A 24,488-nucleotide genomic window follows, 5' to 3' on the forward strand; every position below is an offset into this window, starting at 1 on the left:
ATGGGAAGTGAGATACTCAGCAGACTCATAGAATGGCAGATGTCCTAAATAGCACTCTGGCCTCAGAATCAGCCCTAAAGGCATTCGGATCTGGCTGAAAAGCCCATGAGAGTATTTCAGGCATGGAAAGCCAAGACACTCTGGCAAAAGATCTCTGTGAGTGAGATCCCAGTGGAAAGAACAGGTCTTCAAAGAAGGAGGTACCTTTCTCTGAAGGGAGGAGAGAACCTCCACTTTGACTATGACCTTGTCTAAACAAGATAAGAATCGGAGAACTCAGAGGGCTTCCATAGCCTTGGAAACTCATGACTGGAGCATAGGGAGATTACTGATGCCATAGACAGGAGTGTCAATTGGTAAAGTCAACAACAGGAGTCACTGTGCACTTACTCCTCATGTAGGATCTCTGTCTTTAATGTGCTGTGCATTGAGATTTAATGCTATAACGAGTACTCAAACAATATATTTCACTTTGTGTTTCTATGGAGGTGCAAACTGTTGAAATCTTTACTTAATGCATACTAAACTGATCTTCTGTAAAAAAAAAAAAAAAAAAAAAAAAGAAATTATCAATTATCAATTCCCAACTTGACTCTCACTGGGATTAAACATGACAATAGGTCTGATCTGATTTCATCGTCATTTTAAAAAAATCATCTATTATTTTCCACTTTATGTTTCTGTGTGGGAGCAAACTGTTGAAATCCTTACTTAATGTATACTAAGCTGATCTTCTGTATATTAAGATAATCGAAAATGAATCTTGATGTGAATGGAAGGGGAGAGGGATTGGGAAAGGGGAGGGTTGTGGGTGGGAGGGACGGTATGGGGGGGAAGCCATTGTAATCCATAAGTCGTACTTTGGAAATTTATATTCATTAAATAAAAGTTAAAAAAAAAACTTTACAGATCATTTTACAAATAGGATATTATGTAGATAGCTATAGTACAAGATAATTAGAGAAGCTCTTCTGGGTCGAGTCCTGGATTGAAGATAGTTCTCTGAATAGAGATTTACTGTGTTATATCTACTCTGAATTTTCTATATTTCCTTTGTAATCACTCAAGAATCCAAATAATTATAGGAAAACATTTTGAGAAATTACTTATCTATTATAAATGCTTTCATTTGAATAGTATTACTAGCAAAAATTACTAGAATTCTAAGCTAGGATTTACTTTTTCTTCTTTCTAAAATAATAATTCAGATGAAATTACATTGTAAAAGAAAGATTCTGACTAAACTTCAATAGTTTTGAATTGTCCATACATGATCATTTTCAATGCAATTTAATTTAACAGTATAATATGTCTTAGCAGCCTATTTTGACAAAACATTGATGGTTTCACTTTTGTTGATACTAAAGAAGACATATAGCATGGCAATTAACGCAAGTTTCTGGAAACAGGTAACATTGTCATTGATTGTGAGACACTGCAGTTGTTACCAAGTCAGGACCTTCACATCTTTATTTTTTCAATGCAGGTAGTAAGAGTACCCGTTGCATAGGGTTACTGTTCATATCATGTAATGTACTGTATGTGGCTAACATGTACAAAATTCTTAATAAAACTTAGAAATCATTTGTCTATCAAACATTTTAAGTTTTTAATGCAAGTGTAGAGCTTTTTCATAGTAATGGGTCAGAGGTCTAATTATGATATGAATGTGTCCAGAAACAGATTTGCAAAACTGTTCATTCAGTACTATGCCACTATTCTTGTGGTTGCATTCAATGCGGTTCTGAAAACATCAGTCCTTTAGTTGAGGAACCAGATTCTATAATTGTCATTAGCATTGCTGTGCAATTTGGATCTCATAACTTCAAATTTTTACTGAATGTATTAAATATTTAAAACACTACAAATTAGAAAAATCTGTTTATTAACCACTCAACAAAGGTCAGCTAATATTATCATTATGTTATTTTCAACATCAATATATTTCCTTACTACCTAGTAGTATCCATTCTGTACTGAGTGAGATTTTGAAAAAAAAAATCTATATATCTGAGTAGGGCTTAAAAATCTTTAGTAAAATATGCTTTGAATGTCTCAAGTAAGTTCAATATAAAGATTCAGAAATAAAACTCAAATTCTTTAGTACTTGTCTGTAGTAGGTGAAGAAATATTAAATATTTACAAAGCTTTGCTGAATTAATGAATGATAGATGTGTAACTAAATGAATTAATCAATATAAGACAAAAGCAAGCCCAGGGAAAAGGGGAAAAGGCATAACAGCATACAAAGAATTCATGCAGAAATGCATACACATTCAATAAAATATGAAATAATTTTAATAAGCTCAGCAATCCAGTGGCTTACTGCTGATCTTGTCAATTTGGCATGAGTTTGCCTACCATGGACCAGAGTCCAGAGAATGAAGATTTGATAACACCCAAATGGAACTAATTTAGGTATCAGAAGTTTATATCCAAGTTTAGGTTCTTATTTTTATTATAAATGTACAAAAAGGAATTTGACTTTGAAAGTACTTACTAGGGAAGTATCACGCAAGAAAAAAACACAAATTCTAGGAACTGAGCCAGGCTCTGATTTCTTCTGTCCCTGGAGTGTTTTATTTAAGGAAACCATTGATTTCTGCCACTACTCTGAAGAAACTCATGTGTGAAAGTGGCCAAGAAATCTGCCTCCAATTCGGTTTTCTAGGATCCCTTCCAAGGGGAGATCAACTTCTTTTAGATTAGCACATGAGCAGCTTTGCTGAAAGTAGCCTTTTATGCTTGACGCTCAATTTTTGTCTAACATGTTGAAAGGAAGGGGAAAAAGCCCACTGTGATCGTTTCATGAAGCTTAGAAACTTCAGTTTGCTTCTTTTTAATATGTAAGAAAAAGAAAAACACTACTACAATCAAATGAAGTTTTTCTAAAAGAACTGTCAACAGCTTACTATTTGCCTGAGGCTTCCTTGAGTGCATTTCATATGAGATACTAAAGTTCAATTAGAAACATCTAGCTTCATGTCTTATTTGAAGAAAACTGCAAAATCACTAGCAAATTTTTATTAATGAGTAAACTCACTTTCAAAGTAGGTCAATAGAAAATCCCACACCTGACAGCCTAAGATAATGGAACATATGAATGCTTCCCAGTAAACTAGAGCTTTTGCTTTTAATGCATGTAGACAGAATATTGTATTCTCAGAATTGGCCTCAGACTCATACATAAAACATTGGAGAGCAAAGTGGCATAAGCAGAGCATGCTTGATGTTCTTGCCAGGAGTAATCCTGTATTAGCAGAGAGAGAGAAAGTAAACTATGATGACGTGTACTGTTAATAAACCGAGAAGTTACATAGATGCATTTTGAATAAGAAGCTTATTATTTTTAGAAGCATGATGGAAAGTAGAATTGAAAATATAGACATAATATGACCTTGAGAACCTCATACTTTCTATATCATGAGGTGTAAAGACTGTATAGTTAAAGAAAAAAGTGAATTTACCTATGATTTCCTGTACAAACTGACTTTGTGGTTCCCAGTGTGCTCCACTGCCACCCCCCTCAAGGCCTACCACCGAACAGCACACTCCCAGCCCCCAAGTGGACTTACTGATCATAAACACCAGTATCCTTTCTTTACCCGTGTGACACTTCTGGTCATATGCAGCCTATTACAGTTCTGTTTATTCTATCTTTCCACTTTTTGTGTCTTTAAATTAGATTTTAACAGCAAATTAATGGTAGATTCCATTAGAAAATTAAATAAGTAGGGAAAGACACTCCTGTTCTCTGTAAGCCCTCCTGTATTTCAAAGGTAATTCCTGTATTTTTAAATCTTATTGCATTTATTCTATATTTCTACCTATATCCTTTTTTTAAGCAAAGTAAGATTTATTAAAGTCAGAAACCTCCTGCTGCAATGTCAGGAGTGGGGCTCCAAGGAAGACTGAGAAATTTTTCAAAGTAGGATCTTTTAAGCACAATTCAGGGGAGGAACAGGATAACAGCTATCAATCAATCAAGAAGGCAGTGACAAAACCCATCAGAGGGCCAGAATTGTAATCCTGTCTATCCTGCTCAAGATAAAACAAACAAACAAAAAACATCAGATGGGTGCATTGGTAATTTAGTCTTTCTAGTCTCATGATAAAATTGGAAACTCAGAAGGGGGAGATTTGTATTTTGTCTTGCTGAAGGCTGCTTCAGGGACTTGACCTAACTGCCTATTAGTCCATCTATTATGTCATCACACACACACCCCACATGAATGTTGTTATGATATTGGTATGAAAACTGCTCTGGCTGCAAGGGGATTCATTGAGAGACAGCAGCAGGTCATTCTTCTGACAGTCAATCAAAGGGTCCTTGGTAGAATGCACATTTCCTCTGGGGCATCATCTGGACTACAGCCTGAAATGTGATGGCTTCTTAGTTGTTTAGTCCTGAGAGAACACAAAATTTTGTTACATAGGTTAGTTACAAAACATGGAAAAACCTTGATTGAAAAGCATTAGCACGTGATAGATAACCTATCATTTAGGACAGTTAAAAGAGCACAAAGAATTTTAACCCATAGTTATTTTAAAGTAGTTTTTGAATTTTGAAAATGTTAAAGCAATGTTTTTTGAATGCAGGTAGGAAACAGGTCAATGATTTTACACAATTCTACCTTACCAATGCATTGCAAACTCTAGGAGTCTTAGGAAAATATTTAACCTAGAAGACAAGACTTTAAGCATAGAACCAACAATGCTTTGTTACAAGACATACAGATTTAAATTATTCCTGATTATAATACCAACTGAAAAGTTTATAGCATCTAGTGATCAATTAGATATCTCTATAGTGTAAAAGACATATGTTGGTGATTGGAGAACAGAGGAAATTTACATAGGTGGACAGAGAAACTTTTATAATTTAGCAAGCAAGAAAATGTGAACTCTGAATCAGAGTGGCCAGGATGCCGCCTGCCTACCCCTGACCCCCCTGTTATTCTAGGAAATAAACTTAAGAGGGAGATTGAAAACATGCCCTGCAAGGAGTCTGGTCAGTGATAAAAAAAAAAGATAAAATAAAATAAAAACCAGCAGCTTAAACAAACTCTGTTATCATGAGTTCTTGCTACTGTCTTCTTCACAGTAGTGATTAAAGAGGTAGGGAACAATACGATGCATGGCATCCTTTAATAGGAAGGGCCAAGTGAGATGAGGTGTTGGGCATTGGCTACTGAGTGCAGATGCAATAACCCCTCCCCTCCCCAAACCACCACCAGGAACACACATGCTTCCCAACATTTGAAACAAAGGAGTACAGTGAACAGATCCTGGGCAGATCAGGCAAGACAAGGTCACACCTAGTAGCGCATTTGAGAGAAAGTAAGTTGGTCTATGCCTCTTTTAAGATACTCCTTCCTGCTTGAATGTGGCCAAGAGACTGGCTGGAAGAGAGGTTTTGTCTTCTTATTAGACAGAATTCAGATGTGAGGAGAGTAGCAGTAAGAAATATAGCAAGGTATAGGGATTAGGAAGCACAATATGTATGGGCCCCACTGCCTCATTAATGAGGCAGATATCCTGTACTCATCTCCCTTCTCCATTTGGCTTTTGAACCCATGCAATTGGAGTGTTGCAAAGACTATGGCATAGCTTTAAAAGTCCCTGCCCCTTGAGATTGTCCACTATGACTCTTAGTCCTTTCTGCATCTCAGGTTTTAATAGATATTGTCTCTGAGGGGAAATGTGGCCAGGCCTAAGATGAACCTGGATCGGCTACTGAGTCCTTTTAAATGTTAAACAGATATAACAATTTTTATGTATTCATTTCCAAAATCATCATCGACATCCCTTAACTCTGCCTGTCCAGCCAAATCCTTCAGAAAAGTAAGACAACTTTGAGAAAATCAACAAGCAAATAATGAATGTCACATATTGATATTATGGACAGCCAGTTACCACACTACAGTTACCAACCCTTTATTTATGCACACACCTGCTTCTTAAGTAATTTCTTTATTTGTTATTTGCATGGTTTCAAATTACCAATTTTTTTTTCTTTTGGATGCTCTTTATCAGATCTACCATACGACTGTCAGAGATGACACTCTGCCATTCGCCTGTATTTGGCAAATGATTTCTAAATATCCATTTCCTCTTTCTTGTGTTATTTCATTTTACTGAAATAAAATGCTGGAACTTTTTGTCTATTAGCCTTTAAATCAAAGAATGCACAGAAAGTGACAGTCTTAACGACATCTGTATGTATATTTATTCAACCCTCAGACTTAATTCTGTACTTTATTATACACAAAGTGTGAATCATTTTTCCTCAGATTTGAAGGCATTGCTCCATTGATTTCTAGGATGCTTTATTGCTGTTAAAAAGGCTTATATCTTTCAGATATTTATTTACTCGAAGGTAGTATTTTTAATTTCTATTTCTTGAAAAACTTCTATTTTTACTTTTCTGAAATTCCAGGTACATGCTAAGATCTTAGCCCACTCAGCCTGCTCTACAAAACTATTATATAACTAGTAGTTTCTCAGCAGCAGAAGTGTATTTCTCACAGTTCTGGAGACTGGGGAGCCCAATATGTAGGCACTGGCTAATCTGGTGACTGGTAAGGCTGTTGCTTGGTTCATAGGTGGCACTTCTCACTGTGTCCGCACATGTTGAAAAGAGAGGAGAGGTCTCGCTGAGGGCATCCTCTACCACCATGGTCTAATCACTCCCCAAAGACCTCACACCACTTTATTTTTATGATTTACTTTATTTTTTTATTACGGAAAATTTCAAATATTGCAAAAATAGAGGTCATAAAATACACTGAACTCCTATAAACATATCACCATTACAAAAGTCTATAGTTCTCTTTTGATCAATATCACTGATGAACATGGATGGTGGAGAGTTTAACTTTGTCCATCGTGTCATCTGAAAAGATGGATATTTTGTTTTTTTTTTTTAACTTTTATTTAATAAATATAAATTTCCAAAGTACAGCTTATGTATTACAATGACTAAGATGGATATTTTGACTTCCCCTTCCCAATGTTGATGTTCCTTTTTCTTTCTCCTCCCTGAATTTCCTTGTTAATACTGACAATAATGAATATGAGTGGTGAAAGTGAATGTCCTTGTCATGTTCAGTTTCTCAGGGGAGATGTTTCCAGTTTTTTCTCCATTCAGTATGAAAATTGCTGTGAACAAATAAATAAATAGCCCTTATAATTTTGAGTTATATCCCTTCTGTACCTAATTTCTGAGGGTTTTTATCATGAAGGGATGCTGAGTCTTATCAAATGCTTTCTTTACATCTATTGAGGTGACCGTATGGTTTTTGTTTTTTTCTGTTTTGTTCTTAATGCTTTCTAGCTTCTTAGTGAATGCTTCATTGATGTCACCTATTGTTTTCTTTATTTTTTAATCTGTCTATCCATATTCCTTTTTTTTTTTCCACATTGAGTTTTTCCTCACCATCCTTAAATGAATTGTGTTTCTGGTGTTTCATAGATTTTCTTCATATCACCATACACTTCTGTAGAACTGGTGTATTCTTTTGGAGTTACCATGCTACATTGCTGCTGCTTCATTTTTTCCTGTGTCCCTACATTGACATCTGCACATCTGATATAATGGTCCTTTCTATATGGAGTAGCTGTTTTTTAAAAGGAGGGGTTTTTTTTGTTTTGTTTTGTTTTGTTTGTTTGTTTTTCATTGAATGCAGGGTATCATTTGTCTTTGTTGCTTTGGCTTCGGTTCTAGGTGAGCCCAGAATGTAACCTCTGAGCTCATTCTTTTGCCTTAATCAATGTCACGTATGTACATAAGTAATACTTTAGCATTCCCTAGGGGCCTCAGTGTGACTTTGATGTGAATATGGGCCTCCCAGGATGTGTATCTACAGTCCTCAGAGTTGGGTGTCAGTTACACTAGGGATTGTGATAGCTGGGATCCTTGTTCTTGAGCTCAGTGATCAAAGGGTGAGTGACTCTGGGGCTTGTGGTATCTTCAAGCCTGAGTGAAACCTTATGGTACCAAAAACAGCTGTGGTTCTATCAGGTAGATGGCAGCTTTCTTAGTTGTTCCTGGGACAGTATGACTGGTACTAAGGCTTCTAACACTACAAGCCCTAGTCAAGAATTGGGGGATGTGAACTGAAGCCTGCAACTGTACTACCAAGTTGTTATTGTTTACCTTAAGCCACAAATTAATATTTTGGGTTCTTGTCATTTACATAGATAAGACTTCTAAACACTAGCCCATAGGAGACATACAACATGGTAAAGTTCAGGATTTACTTGGAAAGTGAGAGAAGTACACAGGAGCATGAGGGCTTTATTAAGGGAAAATGGGTTGGAAAAATTAAATGGGGAATTCCATACCAATCCAGAGACTGCAAGCAAGAGAGGGCAAGTGGTCGGGAGAGTGGTGAGCAGTATGCGAAAGCGGGCACCAGAACCAGCGAAACAGGAGTCCAGCTCAGCACGCTCCAGCCTCTTATCCACTTCCAAAAGGGGAGTGGTTATGTAGTCTGCTTGACAGGTGGGTGGAAATAGGTGAGATCACATAGGGAGCAGTGGGTATCATCTCCAGCTCATGGGCCTAAGCCAGTCTCCCTGATTGGTCCCATATCAAAGTGACTACAAGTAACATAGGAGATTTTGCACTGGCTGGTATGCACTCTGAAGAGGTGGGATGCTGGCAGCTTCTTCCCTCGGTGTCACTGGGTAGATACCAGTGGGTTTCAGGAACTTAGTAATGATTTTTATAGTCCTGGTGTTGCAGGATAAGGTGGGGCCATTATTCAAATCTCCCTGGATGGGATCCTGGTGTTTGGGATGGTGGTAGCCATTTGTCCAAACATAATTCTGTGATAGAGCACTCCAGATACCGTGGGCGAGTGTGAGCTACTCCAAAGATTGTAATACATCCATGGTCCCTTTTCACAAGGCAGAGATGTACCGGCCTACTGCTCTCATGTAGCAGGCAAGGGTGATGCTGGACTTTATGCCTAGGGCTCCCTGCACTATGAGATAGGAGGTGCAGGTGCAGGTGCCTCAGGTGAAGTCCAGATGTTGTAATGGGCTGCTGCTTGTGCAAGCCCCAAGAAGCTGAGGGGAACTCCTGGATCACATAGAGTGAGTGAGCACAGGTCTAATGCATATTCTCAGGACTCCCACAGTTGCAGGATGCAGGGCGATCAGCTCTCTACCCTGTAAAATTACCCTTACTCTGGCCCTAGTAACATCTGGTAGCAATGTGATGGTGTGCCAGCTGTTGAATAAGAGCAACCAGGATTCTAACACACCCAATTGAGACTGGCACTTTGGGAGGGTAGAGAGGAGAAGGAAGTCTTTTATACTGATTTGTTTTTAATTTAAGAACTGTGTATTTCTGAAAATTTTCACTTAGTATTTTGGACCATAATTGATTGTGGATAACTGAAACTGCATAGAACAAATGGATAAAGGGGGAGGGGACAAGTGTGCTGAATTTTCAGTGTAATTCCAATAGGGCATTTTATAAGAGTAAGAATTCATAAATAATTAAAAATAGCTAACTTACAAAATAAATAAAAATATGCTAAATTCCTCATATATATTAGTGTTTTAAAATGATTTCTTTTTAAAATTTTTAAAAAGAACAAATTTCATGTGTTTCAAATATACAGCTTTAAGAACATAATAACACTTCCTACCCTACCCTCCCTCTCTCACTCCCACCTTCCCTCCCTCCCTCCTTCCTTCTTATTTTGCAATGATATACTTCAATTTACTTTATAATCACGGGCATAACCCTCCACTAAATAAAGAATTCAACAAGTAAGTAGAAAAATCACTGTGAAATTGACATTTTTGAGATTTGATTGTTGTTTATAGCCCTTGTCTATACTCCTGAAAAACAGTGGTATTTCTACATAAATTGAAGTCTTAAAGGTGAGAATTTGTAAGGTAAATATTTATGCTTATGCTTCTTTCCTTGAATTCTAAGTTAATTTTTTCTTACAAGTTCTACTTTTAGTAATACTTTTATCTTGTTAACATTTTTCCACTAAGATGCCCTTTCAAAATATTTCAAAATAAATTAAATTTAACAAATCTATCTTGTGTATACCAAACAAGGTACTTTTAATGTTTAAGATTATTCATCTTTAAGTACAAAATGATCCACATTTTCCTAAAAGGCAATTAAAGTTTATGCTTGTAGTTAAAGCCAAGATTAAAATACAAATTACTACCCAAATGAAAATTCTGATTTTCTAAAAAAGTCTAATGTTTTTAACTTAACATAAATGTTACAGATGTTTGTCAAAGAAAGTAAAATATCCATTACCAGTACCATATGCCACAGTATTAAGCTGGGCATACACTGACAATCAAAAAAATATATATAATATATGCATTAGAATAACCATGTAGCATTTCAGACTAGCCCATGTGATATTAAGATTCAGTGTGTGATTGTCACATCATTTAAAAGACAGAGTTTTCCATATCTTGTGATAGTATTATGAACAGGCCCTCTCAACCCCAAACACACAAAGACAGCGGATTGCTAGGCCATACAGTGTGTGACTGTAGAGAAAAAGACACTATGGCACTTGGAACCATATACAAGTAATAAATAGAGTTAGCTTTCATTTAAATCCAGACACTTATCCTGCAAGAGCAAAGAATATTAGCTTTCTCTTCTCCCTAGTCACTGCAGCTCTTGCTTGCATGGAAGTAGAATATTCACTGAAGTTAGAGAGTCTCGAAGATGAATCTCCTCTCCAAGTAACAAAAGACTTGAAACTAGTTATAGTTAAAATCACATTCAATCTCAGATATATTTTTGGGAATTCATTCTTGTTTTGTGGTAGGAAAATACAGTGAATCAGATTTTATTTTACACTTGAGTTTCCTCCAGCACCTGAGAAGGCTCTGGAATATAGGATATAACTGTTGGCGACCAAGGGAAAATTGTTAGACTGGCCCCCAGAATACCAGTTGATTCACAGACTCATGAATCCTGTTTGATTCAGTTATGCTTTGGATATTCTTTTGTCTGTATTAACACAGTGATACTGAATCCTAAGAGTACAGTTCAACTCATTTTAGGCAATTATAATTGTCCCAAGAAGGATTAATCTGTGACCCCGTCTACTGACTTGAATCACTAGTTATTCTGAAAGGATAATGCTAGAGCTTTTAAACTCCAGATTTGAAAATATAACCTTATCTTGAAACAAGCATATTAAGTATTTTTGCTTTTGTCTTCCAAATAAACAATAATCAACAGCACTTATGTACCAAGTGTCTTTTTTTATTCAAATTTATGAAAGGAGGCAACAATGACCTTGACCCCTCTTAAGCCTATTAACACAAAACTATTATGATGTACTGTTCTCTTTTCCACTGCCCTCAACAAAGGCTGTACAGCTTCTACAATTACTCAGACATATTTTTCCTTTCAAAATGTTAAGCAAGATAGTGCAGTAAAAATAACAAAAAGAGAGGTTTTTTGTTTTGCTTTTTTTTTTTTTTTGTAGATTCCAAATGTCAAAATATGGTAGTGGTGAAGTTTTTCCAACCAAAAGCATATGACAAGTGGTGTGGGTTGTTTTGTGATTACCTCATTTCAAAATTCTTCTGTTTACCTAAAATCTCGCAACCTGTACCTAGCAGATTTGGTTCTGGGTTTTGCTCTTAAACTTCTAGCTCTTTGATAGAAAGAAAAAGAAAATAATAAACTGTTTTATGTTCTTAGGTAGTTTAAAGCTTCTGGATTCCTTCTACCCACAGATACCTAAGAAGTTTGCATCTTGTATTTATTCTCATAATGGAAAGAATTTATACTGGACATGACATTGTGGAAAGGATAGTCTCAGAAGAATATACTGTCAGGATTCTCATTATACATGTGCCTAAGCTTGGGCTTGACTCTTAGTATTATTATACCCCCAGATCTACTGAATATCAGCAGTTATTAGGCATTCAGGCTACAAAAGTTGTAGGAACATATTCACCAGTATATCTAAAAAAGTTAGCCACTGTGTGGTCCTTAAAATTGTCCTCAGGCATCCCCTTTTATTTCTCAGATGGTTAGACTGAATATATATGTGGCCAAGTCTCATAGTTTTAACTTTAGGCTATTCCTTTCTATTAAAGTGCACTCACAAACAGAATTATGTAATATACATTTAATATATATTATATATATGATATATGTAATACATATTTAATCTTTATGTACTTTGAGCTATGAGTAATTATGTTTCAAACACAATAATGAGAAAATATTTCAGTCAACTCATTTTTCTTTTCCATTTGTTCTTCCATAAAATTTTCCTACTAAAAACTTTAGAACAGAAATAATACTCCAAAAATACCTCGTTATGTATTCTCTTGGTGGAACTTGTAAGTGTGTCTGGGTGCATACACACAGGAGGGAATATCAAAAAGTTCATGGAAAACAGAATAAAAGGATAGTTTGGTGTAAAAATTTTTGAAATCCATGCATAGTTTTTTTCATAATATGCATTTTTGTAAACTTTTGAAGATCCTTTGTACCACATAGTTTTCTCTGAAATTGTATTTACCTATTTTTTTAAAATAACATATAAAAATCTCTTGAAAACAATTTGCATTTGCATATCACTTAATCTAGATGAAGAGCTTAGGTGAGGAATTAGTATTCCAACTCCTCTTATAAGCATTAAATATAACAGGATAATCCAGTTACCTACATTTTGCTGTTTGAAATGGTGTTATCTAGCCGGCGCCGCTGCTCAATAGGCTAATCCTCCACCTTGTGGCACTGGCACACCAGGTTCTAGTCCCAGTCGGGGCACCGGATTCTGTCCCGGTTGCCCCTCTTCCAGGCCAGCTCTCTGCTGTGGCCCGGGAGTGCAGTGGAGGATGGCCCAAAGTGCTGGGGCCCTGCACCCCATGGGAGACCAGGAGAAGCACCTGGCTCCTGCCTTCATATAGGCGCGGTGCACCGGCCGTGGTGGCCATTGGAGGGTGAACCAATGGCAAAGGAAGACCTTTCTCTCTGTCTCTCTCTCTCACTGTCCACTCTGCTTGTCAAAAAAAAAAAAAAAAAAAAAAAAAAAAAAAAGAAATGGTGTTGTCTTACATTATAATTAACTGAGGCTTTCTCTAAGAGAATTTTAGTTTAAACAATGAAGTAATATTTATATGCCTGGTTATATGCAACTAATAGAATTGAAAGCTAAAATTTAAGGTTTCAAATCATCAATTTTCATTTCAATTTTATTGTCCATCCTTGGGTTCTGAGTCTGAAGTTGTTATAGTTTGTGCCTGTTGTGATGGTGGATTTGTTGTTATAACAGCTTTGCCTAAAAAGTCTTTCCAGGGCAGCTCTGACTGACACAGGTAATGAATGACAACAGCCAATTATTCATGAAACTTTATTGCTGTGTAAGTGTGTGCATATGAAAGGAGGTATGTTTCTGATAGAAATGAATGTTGAACAGCTTTCAAAGAGGGTATCATTTGACATCCATTGCTCTCCTATCACTTTGCATAAATATCGTCTGTTGGGCACACACACATATGGTGAGGATTCATTTTCATTGCTTAGCATCCATTATAATAGCCTTCCTCTGTATTTCTTTCTGGCATATCAGAAGATGTCAATTAAACAGCAGTGTTATGGAATCAAGGAAATTCTGGCTCAAAGGCCAGTATCTGCAACCATGGACAAGTAGTTGGGTGTGGCAAAGCCTCTGGATGCTGATTTTTCTCAGCTATAAAATGGAGACAACAATAATACCTAGAATAAATAAGATAATGCAATATATAGTGCTGATTAACAATATCTGCATTTGTCTGTTTGGGCTGCTATAGCAAAAACGTCACAAAATAGTTGACTTTTAAGCAATAAATATATATTTCTCACTTTTCTAGGCTAGAAAGACAAAGATAAAAGCACTGGCAGATTCCAGAGCTTGCTGTTCACTTTTTCATAGATGGTTCAGCTTGTCCTCATGCTGAAATTGATAAGCAAGCTCCCTTAGGCCTCTTTTATATAGACATTAATCCCATGCTTAACACCTTGCACTCATGATCTATTTTTTTTTAATTTTTAAGTTGAAATAGACCAACAGTACATGTATCAGGAGTATAAAGCTCTTTCATTTTTTTTTTTTTTTTTAAGATTCATTTATTGGGGCCGGCGCTATGGCGCAGTGGGTTAACGCCATGGCCTGAAGTGCTGGCATCCCATATGGGCGCTAGTTCTGGTCCCGGCTGTTCCTCTTCCAGTCCAGCTCTCTGCTGTGGCCTGGGATAGCAGTGGAGGATGCCCCAAGTCCTTGGGCCTCTACACCCCTGTGGGAGACCCGGAGGAAGCTTCTGGCTCCTGGCTTCGGATCAGCGCAACTCCTACCGTTGCGGCCATCTGGGAAGTGAACCATCGGACGGAAGACTTCTCTCTCTCTGCCTCTCCTCTCTCTGTGTTACTCTGACTTTCAAATAAATGAATAAATCTTAAAAAAAAAAAAGACTGATTTATTTATTACAGAGAGAGGGAGAGACAGAGAGAGAGGTCTTCCATCTGCTGGTTCACTCCCCAAATGACCAAATGACAGCAAAGGCTGGAACTGAGTAGAAGCCAGGAGATGCAAGCTTTTTGTGGGTCTCACACATGAGTCAGCGGCCCAAGCACATGCACTGTCTTCCACTGCTTCCCCAGGCCATTAGCAGGGAGATGGATCAGAAGTGGGGCATCCAGGGCTCAAACTGGTACCATATGGGATGGCAGTGCCACAGGCAGGGGCTTAACCTGCTACACCTCAGTGCTATCCCTGGCACTCATGATCAAATCCCCTCTCCATAACTTACCTCAAAACAGTCACCTTGGGGTTAGAATTTCAAATATGAACTTTGGGGAATGCAAATATTCAGACCATGGCGATTTCATGTGTCAATTACTCAGGAGAAGATTAAAAAGTTTCACCCAGAATATATCACTTTAACTATTTGGATCACTTTAATAGAGCTGGATATCTGGATTTAAACAGAGTTTCAGTGAACAGTATATTTGCCATAGTTCACTGAACACTATTTTTCTCAATTTAATATCATTCAGTTTTTGTTTTTCTTGATGGTTTTTTTGTTGTTGACAATAATATGACATCTGCTGTAATTTCTTATGTATTGCTTTATGATCCTCTTATCCTTTCAATGTTTTACATAATTTATGCAATTTATATTTGACAGATATACCCCTTTTTCAAAAATAATGTAAATTTTCTATAGAAATTAATGTATTTTTGTATGATATGTACAAATGATTTGGTTTTATCAATTTCTTGGCCCAGATTTGATAAATATGTTGTGTCCAACTGGAATAATGACATTTTGAAGCCAGGAAGATAGAATTGCACACAAAGCATAAAACATATTTAGAGAAAGGCAGTAAACAGAAGAGTAACAGAAGAAATAAAAAAACCTCTTAAGAGACAAGTGAGTTCAAAAATATTTTCCAGCCTGGAGTGAAAAACAGAAGCAGACATACAATTTAAGAACAATCTGAACAAACAAAATGTTATGAATTGAATTGGGTCCTCTGCCAAAAAAAAAAAAAAGTAATGTAAACTAATGTTGAAGACCTAACTCTTAGCCCCCTTAATTGGATTTATTAGAGATAGGGTCTTTAAAGAGGTAATTATGAATAAATGTCCAAATGAGGACATTTGTGTGGGAACTAATCTAGTATGACTGGTGTCCCTGTGAAAAGAGAAAGAGACACCATAGACAGGTGCAGCCAGAGAAAAGGCCAAAAATGTGTTTGTGGAGGTAGGGAGAACACTGTGAGGAGGTGATTATCTTTAAGCCAGGAAGAGACCTCAGAAGAAACTAAACTTATTGACACCTTGACCTTACATTTCCAGCACCTAGAATTATGCGAAAAGAATATCTGTTGTTTAAGCTACCAAAACTGCAGCATTGTTTTGGCATCTTTACCAGAGCAACACATCAAAGCAAGGCAGCCTAATGAAAAAACTAACATTTATTAGACATTTATCCTTGTTCCAATTGCTCAAGCCATCTATCAATAATCAAGGGATGTGTGGATTTATTGAAGTGTTACACAGTCCTTCCTCCATAAAAACATACAAATCTTACATGTTAGTCAATGATCGAAGAAAACTAAATTTTAAATAACATGCACATTTTACCAGCAACATCTTATTTTATACATGCAGAAACTGATATCAAAAGGAGAAGTAGCCTCGGCTAGTTCTCTAATCTCATTATCCCAGCTAGCATTCCCACACACATGTTATGAGGTACGAAAGCTCCCAAGATGCTTTTGTCAACTCACTCACACTCATGTGTCCACAGAAACTTCTGCATATTCTCTTCCCTCTGCCTAGTACACTCTTATTTAATTCTAAAGATCTGCTGATTTTTTTTTTTCAGATTCCACTTCACATCCCATTTGTCTGGTGATATGATCACTTCCATCTGAAATTAAGTCAGTCCTCAAACTCATTCAGCATATTGATGTGTTATGCATATCATCCTCCCCCTTGTGATTTAAATTGTAAAAGAAAGATTCTTATGCTGTTTTATCAACCGTGTATCCAGCATGGATATCTTTTATAAACAATTATTTATTTGATTATTTGAAAGGCAGAGCTTTAGAGAGGGAGGGAAGGAAGGAGTGAAAGAGGAGGAAAGTGAGAGAATGAGAGTGAGAAAGAGAGAGATCTTCTTTCCACTGTTTTTCACTCTCCAAATGGACAAAACAATGGTGCTGGGACAGGCTGAGCTCAAGAGCCAGGAACTCCATCTTGATTTCCCAAGTGGATGGCAGGGCCCAAGCACTTGGACCATCTTCCACTGGTGTATTAGTAGGGAGCTACATCAGAAGCAGAGTAGCCAGGACTTGAACAAGCACACTGATAGGAGATGCTGGCATCCCATGCAGCTGGCATCCCATGTTGGCATCCCATGTAGCATGGATAACTTATCTGACACATGGTAGTGTTTGAAAATAATACCCACTTGGGAGTGAAAGTTTGACTTGGTGATTGAGGTACTGAGTTGGGATGCCAAAATCACATGTAGAAGTGCCTGGGTTCAAGTCCCATCTCCACTCCCAATTCAAGCTTCCTATAATGTGCACTTCAGGATGAAGCAGGTGATGGCACAAGTAGTTGAGCCCCTGCCACCAGTGTGTGAGACCTGGATTAGGTTCCAAGTCCTAGCATTGGTCCAGTTCAGTCATATTCCCCATGGGTATTTGAGGAGTAAACCAGCAGTTGAAAGTCTCTCTCTCTCTCCCTTTCTCTCTCTCTCTCTCTCTCTCTGTCTCTCTCTATCTGTGTGTGTGTGTGTGTGTGTGTGTTTATGTGCTTCTTTGTCTCTCAGATAAATTAATTAAAATTGAAGTTAAAATAATATCTACTTCCCAAATAAAAGGTCCAATTGGTAATAAATGATGAAGCTTGGAGTCAAAAGGAAGTCTTCCTGACTCCAAAGTCCGTACTTTTCTCTTTTCTCTCAGAAGCATATAGATATACACACAGACACACAGAGAGACTCATGGACACATACACAGTATGTGTGCATATATGTGTGTGTGTGTGTGTGTGTGTGTGTATTTTAAGCCATTTATGAAAGGACCAAGCAGCAGACATAATTTAAGTATTTCTGAAATGAAATTCAGTTGTGTAGACAGAATATGGGACATCAAATAGCTATGATGCCTCAACTTTTCTCACACCCCTCCATAAAAAGATGTATGATACACAAGAGAAATCGGAAATCCCAACTGCATTGTCTAAGGCTAATAGATTTTATGAGTAGTTGGGTTCAATTAGATTGAATCAATATGCCCAAGCGTTAGGGAGTTAAAAACTTTGTGGGAAATTGGAATTAAAAGTGATGTTTACTTTTCATGAACTTTCTGAAGCCCATAAATATATGTTGAATTTTGTCAGATTAACCCGACTAACGACTTAGGACACATTTACCAAATTTTCATAGTGAAATCATCATCATTCTCTGAAAGTGGAATGTGCTGGCCATTCTCAAAATAGAATGGAAGACATACATTTGTAGCATAAGCTATATATAAGCTCCCAACATTTCAGTAACCCTAAGGGCAGTTTTTTATATTCAAGAAATAAAAGAGGTAAAGTCAGATTCTCAGTTATGATTTATCACCCAAATCATCTTAAAGTCATTTTTATCCCCACCTTAGGTTTCCAATAAGCAGGCTGACTCTATCACTTCCACACCTGTGTTTTTCCTTGAACAACTTTGGCTGAGCTGAGTATTTGGGAGGTTATCAAAACATGACCCAAGACTCTCTCTGGGGTTGTCCATGTAAGGAAGAAAGGACCACTGCAAACACTCTCTTTAAAACAAAAAAAAAGTGCGCCGGCTGCAGCGCGCCGGCCGCGGCGGCCATTGGAGGGTGAACCAACGGCAAAGGAAGACCTTTCTCTCTGTCTCTCTCTCTCACTGTCCACTCTGCCTGTCAAAAAAAAAATTGCATTTAAAAATTAACTTACATGTTTATTTATCCCTTTAATAACTTAGAAAATTAAAGATACTTCAAAGTATTCAGAAATTATGAATATCATGTTTAGATCATTTTAGTTTAAATGACTGCCAAACATGATATAAAAGTATATGAAGTTAACATATGGAATTTTCTGTATTCTTTTTCTAAAGTAGCTGTCTTATCTCAAGGAAATATTACTAGATTTAGCTAATTACTCATAAGCATAAAGATAATAATTGAATATATTGTTCTTGATTAAATTTAATCATTGATCATAGCACTTCATAATCTAATGTCAATTATTTTAGTATTAACTATTATTTTATAGCTCCTGAAATATAATTTAATTAGAACCACTTTAACTGATTTAGAGTATTGACCATATCACTGATATTTAATCTCAATCACAATTGCAAAAATACATTTTACAATCCACTTATTCAGTGGAAAGATTTGAAATTCTAGCAGAACATGATGTGAATAAACTTGAGTTCCACTTACAAACACAAAGAAAGCATGCATATATTCACATGGTTCCTTAGAATATACCCTGAAAGAAACGATCAACTAGAATAATACTTTGAAATTATCCAGGAAACAACTCAATTCCATGGTATTTTCAACATTAAATACAAAGCTTTTAGCTACTATTTGTTCAGCTGCCCCTAATTGTTGGAAAATCTAACCATGGCTCAATGAGTGCAAACAGTTTTTCTGCCAGTAGAAAGCCCCATGAGCAAAGGGATGATCCAATCCTATCATAGAGACCAGAACCAATCTACAGTCACAGAGGAAGTAGCATTTAAGCACCTGGCAACTGGTGGATTTCCTGTCTATGAAAAAGGTCCTAGCTTAGAATCACACTTACTTCCAATATGAGACTAGCCAGTGAATTAAAAACTCTGAATTTATTTTTCTCAGGCCAGTGCCTAAGCTCCATGAAGAAATCAAACATGGATAAGTCATAACTGCCAATTGAGAGGTTATCTTTTCACCAGAGACAAAACAAATATCAAGCAACCTCATAAGAAGAGGAAACAATAGACAATTGAATGAAAAAAATGGAATACTTTAGTTGTATAAGAAGTTAAAGAGTTCATTAAGTTAAGCTGCAAATATTGGAAATATTTTCAACGATAAGTGGAGCTTAAGAAATTTTTCTAAATTCCACATATGAATGAGATCATGTGCTTGTAGTTCTGTTGCCTGGCTTATGTCTCTTTACATAATGGCCTCTCTTTCTATGCTTGTTATCACAAATGAAAGAATTTCATTCTTTTAAAAAATTTATTTATTTTCATTGTGCTTGAAAGGCAGAGAAAACAAACCTCCCACCTGCTAATTCAGTCCACAAATGCTCATAATGGCAGGGGCTGGACTAGGCTGAAACTTGGAACCAGGAACTCAGCGTTGGTCTCCCTCTTGGGTGGTGGATATTCTACTATCTGATTCATCAGTACTGCCTCCCACGGTATATATTAACAAGAAGCTGGATTAGAGGAGCAAAGACTCAAACCCAGGCATTCCAATATCAGATCTGATCCTCCCAACTGGCATCGTAACTGCCCTAATTTCATCCCTTTTCAGACTGGATTCCATTGTGTAAATATAGCCCTTTTTAAAAAATACATTCAACCTGCCTTGCGGCGCTGGCACACCGGGTTCTAGTCCTGGTCGGGACGCCGGATTCTGTCCCGGTTGCCCCTCTTCCAGGCCAGCTCTCTGCTGTGGCCAGGGAGTGCGGTGGAGGATGGCCCAAGTACTTGGGCCCTGTACCCCATGGGAGACCAGGAGAAGCACCTGACTCTTGCCATGGGCTCAGCGCGGTGCGCCGGCCGCAGCGCGCCCGCCGTGGCGGCCATTGGAGGGTGAACCAACGGCAAAAGGAAGATCTTTCTGTCTCTCTCTCTCACTGTCCACTCTGCCTGTCAAAAAATAATAATAAAAAAAAAAAACATTCAATAGTGGATGGACATTTTGGTTGTCCTATTTCTTGGCTACATAAATGGTCCTGAAATAAACATATGAGTGCAGAAGTTTCTTCAACACAAAAATTTCATTTCCTTTGGCTGCATATCCAGGAGTGGTAGTTCTATTTTCTGAGGTGACTCCATATTGCTTTATACCATATCCATGCTAGTTTACTTTCCCATCAAACATGTGCAAAGATTCCTTTTTGGCCTTATTGACACCATCACTTGTCATGTTTTTCCTTTTTATCCTTGCAGTTCTTACAGAAATGAGGTGATATTTCATTGTTGTTTTAATTTCCATTTGTCTTAGGCAATTTGGTCAGATAAAATAATGCATCAGCATCAAACATTTAAATTATGTCTGTTAGTTTTGTTTATGTAACTTATGGGCCTAGATTCTCATTTCTTGAAAGGATAGATTTATTGTTGTAATTGTATAGTAATTTCTTTGTATTTTTATGACTAAATAAATTTATGATTTATAAAATCTGTAAACTATGTACCACATGATTAAATCAGTGTCTTCTTCAATAAGGATTAAATAGAATACACACACAAGATTCTATAGGAAAGCTTATTACTGTCAAAAATAGTTTTGAGAGAACTTTTAGTCCAGTAGTTAACACACAAGTTGGATGCCAACATCCCATGGTGCATGGGTTTGAGTCCACCTCCACTCTGAATTCATTTTCTGCTAATATACACCTTAGGAAGCAGTAGATGAAGACTCAAGTGATTAGGTCCCTGCCACCCAATGGGAGATTAGAATCGAGTCCCCAGCTTCTTGCTTTGGTCTGACTCTGCCTTGGCTGTTACAAGCATTGGTTGAAGTTGAATGGAATGGATAGAATAAATCTCTCTCTCTCTCTCTTCCCCCTTCCTGTGTGTGCGTATGTGCGTGTGTGTGTGTCTGTGTCTTTATGTCTCTCAAATAAATAAAAAGAAATTTAAAAACTGTTCTCTTAAGCATAAAATAGAATTCATACTTATTTCTTAACCAACACCTTTATAATAGTCAAGACACTCAGATGAAGAAACTGATTTTCAACAGCATGGAATTTTGTTGTTTGTTGTCTTACATTGATGATACATTTCCAAGATTGGCCTGTTTCATCTCTGCCTTTTAGTCTTTGCTCAGCTGTGTAAAAGCTTAGAATCTGCCATATAAAGACATACTTACCATGCAAATAATACTGCAGTAGGTCACCCACATCTCTCTAGTGTTCAGCAACAACTTGACCTTTCCTGGCATGTACCTTGAATAACTAAATATAATGGATAGAATTTATGACACACAAAGTGTTTCTGCCAGGTCCTAATTAGTGGAGAGTAATGATTATTATGTGAGTACAAATGACAAATATGGGCAATCACTGCAAGTTTGGGAGAAGAACAATTAAAGGTATTCAAACCCCAGTGGTCCTCAAGAGAGTTCTTAAATATTTATAATCATGTAAAAATATCCATTATACTCATTTGACCTTTAAGCACCCTGTGTACTTATTTTAGAGAAAACATTGAAAAGCCTTGATGGAAAGATATTTACACTGCATAGTACGCTAGGCAAACTGTTTCATCAGCAAATGCTAAACAATAATGTTGTAAGACTAGTTTCCGACGTTCAGTCAATTCCTGTTAAATTCAGTCGAGCACAATGAGAACAGTGTTGCCTCGACTCTAATAAGCCTAAGGGAAAAGATATGACTGCTGTTAAAAACTGTGTCTCTTGAATAAAATAACACCCCTGCTGAATGAAATATTAGAATTTGCATTTTCCACAAAGAAAACCTGATGGTTTCCCTTGTTATTGTGGAGCCATACTTACCTTTCTTCTTCTTTCGACGTAACTGCCAGTTCTCTGGCTTAGGTGTGTGAGAAGAGATGATACGCTGTCTTATATTCATTTGCAATGTGTAACTTACTTCCAAAATATCTGTGAAGACAAGAATAAGCAATAAAGAATTTTAGAAAGAAGATAAAACATCCCCACATTTATCTAAAGAAGAAAGCCTGCAGAATTAGTGTACAGACAATAAAATTTCTGATGGTGAAGCAGATCACCCTTTGTGACAATGAATAGAAACTGAGAAAATAAGAGAGGCAAAGCCCCGCCTGTTGGTCCGGCATCCCACATGAGCACCGGTTCATGTCCCAGCTGCTCCACTTCCGATCCAGCTCTCTGCTTATGACCTGGGAAAGCAGAATAAGATGGCCCAAGTACTTGGGCCCTGCACCCACATGGGAGCCTTGCAAGAAGCTCCTGGCTCCTTGCTTCTAATGGGCTCACCTCTTGTTGTTGTGGCCATTCAGGGAGTCAACCAGAGGATGGAAGACCTTTCCGTCTGTCTCTCCCTCTCTCTTTCTGTAACTCTACCTCTCAAAGAAATAAATTGAGAGAGAGAGAGGAAGATTGATTTATGGTCATGCCTGGATTGCCACTGGGATCCCTGCATCCCCATTTCAGAGTACCTGATTTGAGTACCAGATACTCTGTTTCTGATACAACTTCCTGATAATGTGCACCACAGGAGGCAGCAGATTATGGCTCAAGTACTTGGGTCCCTGGTCCAGGGAAACCCAGCTTCAGTTCAGGGTTCTGACTTGGGCGTGATGCAGCTCTAGCTGTTGTGGGCATTTGGGGAGTGAACCAGTAGATGGAATCTCTCTCTCCCTCCCCCCCTCCCCTCCCCTCCCCTCCCCTTTCCTCCCTTCCCCTAGCCTCGCCTCTCCTCTCCTTCTTCTTTTCTCCCTGCCTTTCAAATAAAATAAGGGCTGGCATTGTGATGCCGTAAGAGAAGCCACCATTGTGACACTGGCATCTCATATCAGTGCCAGTGGAGTCCAGATTGCTCTGCTTCCAGTCCAGCTTCTTGCTGATGCACCCTGGAAGGCAGCAGATGATGCCTAGGCCCCTGCCATCCATCCAGGAGACCAGGATGGAGTTCCTGACTCAAGGCTTTGGCCTGGCCCAGCACTGGATGTTATGACCATTGGAGAGTGAATCAGTGAATGAAGGATTCCCTTACTGTCTCACTCTCCTGCTCTCCTGCTCTTCCTCTCCCTGTCATAGTCTCTACCTTTCTCTTTGCTGTTCTACCTTTCAAATAAATAAGTAAATCTTATTTTAAAAAAATGAGAATAAACTTCTTAAAAAATACTTATTTCAAGGAATTCACCTATGTGATTGTGAGACCTTGCTGGACAGGTAAAAAAAATGGCAGGACAGACCAACAGGTGGCAAATTTTGGAGTAGGAGTACAGGTGAAATTTCCTCTTCCTTCAGAAACTCTCAGTTTTACTCTTAAAGTCTTTCAACTGACTGGATGAGGTCCACCCATGTTATGTATGTAATACCTTGTACTTAAAAAGACATTATGTTAACCAAATTTCCTTCACAGAGCAATACCTAAATTAGTGTTAATTGAATAACTTGGATCTATAGTCTAATGATGCTGACATATTAAAGCTACGCATGTCAGACAGTAAATCAAGAAAAAATTATTATGAAAATATACAAATAGACAATGGTGTTATTTAAAAAGTTTACGTAATACAATTTCTATTAAATTATACAAGAAAATGAATTCTATTAGGATTTAAAGAATAGGGGTATATTGTAATTTAATGTAAAATAGTGAAAACATCCAAACACCTAGTAATTGGAAATGTTAAAGATAAATCATTGTACAAATACATGAATAAATATTATGAATTCATCAAAATTAACAGTTTAAAATAATATGTAATAACATAAATATATCTATAATTTTATTAAGTTAACAAAGAAGATAAAATATGAAAAAGTTCATATATTTTCCACTTTGGAGAAAGAACTATAAAATAAATATGTTTTAAATTATTTAGAATAATGGTTACTTCCAAGATAAATGAATATTGTATTGTATTTTCAGCATTTTGTAAGATATTCTCTAATAAATAATATAGTACAGTGTTTTCAAAAGAAAAATATTGTCAACCATCCATGAAACACCTAATACGTTTCAGATCATATTCTATAAAAT

The 24,488-nt window shown here is 37.2% G+C and overlaps 1 protein-coding gene and 1 long non-coding RNA gene across 4 annotated transcripts in view; one reads left to right on the top strand and one right to left on the bottom strand.

The window, feature by feature from the left end:
- Nucleotides 1-24,488, top strand: part of EYS (eyes shut homolog) — a 1,404,981-nt gene that overhangs the window by 684,634 nt on the left and 695,859 nt on the right. The window lies entirely within an intron of this gene.
- Nucleotides 1,397-23,125, bottom strand: LOC127493025 (uncharacterized). Of its 3 annotated transcripts, XR_011388978.1 has the most exons (6): nt 22,936-23,125; nt 22,754-22,836; nt 22,292-22,399; nt 21,647-21,731; nt 18,183-18,343; nt 1,397-4,407 (listed from the first exon to the last, which is right to left on the bottom strand). It is a non-coding gene; the product is annotated as an uncharacterized lncRNA (long non-coding RNA). The 3 variants fall into 3 exon arrangements; XR_011388976.1 differs by having other exon boundaries at nt 22,754-23,125; XR_011388977.1 differs by lacking the exon at nt 1,397-4,407 and adding an exon at nt 13,156-13,744 and having other exon boundaries at nt 22,754-23,125.

Source organism: Oryctolagus cuniculus, chromosome 5, assembly GCF_964237555.1.
Source record: "Oryctolagus cuniculus chromosome 5, mOryCun1.1, whole genome shotgun sequence".
In the NCBI taxonomy this organism is placed as follows: Eukaryota; Metazoa; Chordata; class Mammalia; order Lagomorpha; family Leporidae; genus Oryctolagus; species Oryctolagus cuniculus.